Genomic DNA, 1,866 nt, shown 5'->3' with positions numbered 1-1,866 from the left:
CTTTTTCTGCATCAATTGAAATAACCATATGATTCTTATCCTTAATTCTATTTACATGATGGATTATGTTTATTGATTTATGAATGTTGATCCATCCTTACATTCCAGGGATGAACTCCACTTGATCGTGGTGCACAATTTTCTTAAAATGTTTTTGGATACGGTGTGCCAATATTTGTTAAGGATCTTTGCATCTATATTCATCAAGGACATTGGTCTAAAATTTTCTTTCCTTGATGTGTCTTTTCCTGGGTTGGGTATGAGGGTGATATTAGCTTCATAGAATGAGTTGGGTAGGGTACCCTCTTTTCTATTTCCTGGAATACTTTGAGAAGTACTGGAATGAGTACTTCTTTGAAGATCTTGTAGAACTTGGCTGAGAATCTGTCTGGTCCTGGGCTTTTCTTGGATGGTAGATTTTTAATGGCTTCTTCTATTTCATTGCTTGATATTGATCAGTTTAATTTATGCATGTCCTCCTGGTTCAGTTTGGGAGGAGCATATGTCTCTAGAAATTTGTCAATGTCTTCAGTAGTTTCTAATTTGTTGGAATACAGATTTTCAAAGTAGCTTCTCATTATGTTCTGTATCTCAGTGGTGTCTGTCGTGATATTTCCTTTTGCATCCAGTATTTTAGTAATTTGAGTCTTCTCTCTCCTTCTCTTTGTTAGTGTGGCTAAGGTTTTGTCTATTTTGTTTACTTTCTCAAAGAACCAACTTTTTGTTTTGTCAAATGTTTGGATAGTTTCTTTTGTTTCAATTTCATTGATTTCAGCTCTGATTTTAGTGATTTCCTGTCTTCTACTACATTTGCTTAATCACTTCTTCTTTTTCTAGGGCTTTGAGCTGTAATGTTAGGTCATTTAGTTGTTGACTTTTCTTTCTTTTCTGGAATGTGCTCCATGCAATGAATTTTCCTCTTAGTACTGCTTTCATAGAATACCAGAGATTTTGATATGTTGTATCATCATTCTCATTGTCCTCTAAAAATTTTTTAATCTTCTCCCTGATGTTTGTTGTTATCCATGTTTCATTCAATAGCATACTATTTAGTCTCCAAGTGTTGGAGTAATTTCCCTTTTATATTTTGTCATTGATTTCTACTCTCAGTCCATTATGATCTCAGAACACAAGGCAGTATCTCTATTTTTTTGCATTTTCTAAGGGCTGCTTTGTGGCATAACACATGGTCTATTTTCGAGAAGGTTCTATGTGCTGCTAGAAGAAAGTGAATCTGCTCATTGATGGATGGAATATTCTATATGTGTCTATTACGTCTAGGTTATTGATTGTGTTATTGAGTTCTATGGTTTTTTGGTTGGATTTTGTTTGGAAGATCTATGTATTGGTGACAGCAGTGCATTAAAGTCACCCAGAATTATTGTGTTGTGGTCTATGTGATTCTTGAAATTGAGAAGGATTTGTTTGATATACAGGGTTGCACCACTGTTTTAGGGCATGAATATTTACTATAGTTATGTCTTCCTGATTTATGGTTCCCTTAAGCAGTATGAAATGTCCTTCTTTATCCTTTTGGACTAACTTTGGCTTGATGTTAACTTTTTCTGATATTAGGATGGAAAACCCCTGGTTTTTTACTGAGTCCATGTGCAATGGTAGGTTTTTTCCCATCCTTTCACCTTTAGTCTGTGGATGTCTTTCTATGAGATGAGTCTCTTGCAGGCAGCATATTGTTGGGTCTTTCTTTTTAATCCATTCTGCCAGTCAATGTCTTTTGATTGATGAGTTTAGGCCATTAACATTTAGGGTCATTATTGAGAAATGATTTGTATCCCGGTCATTTGGCTTATTTTTGATTTTTAAGTTGGCTTTGTTTCCCTTTGAGGTTTATCTTAAGGTATTCCT

This window comes from Sciurus vulgaris, assembly GCF_902686455.1.
Source record: "Sciurus vulgaris genome assembly, contig: HiC_scaffold_231_arrow_ctg1, whole genome shotgun sequence".
Lineage (NCBI taxonomy): Eukaryota > Metazoa > Chordata > Mammalia > Rodentia > Sciuridae > Sciurus > Sciurus vulgaris.
This window is presented reverse-complemented; position numbering follows the sequence as displayed.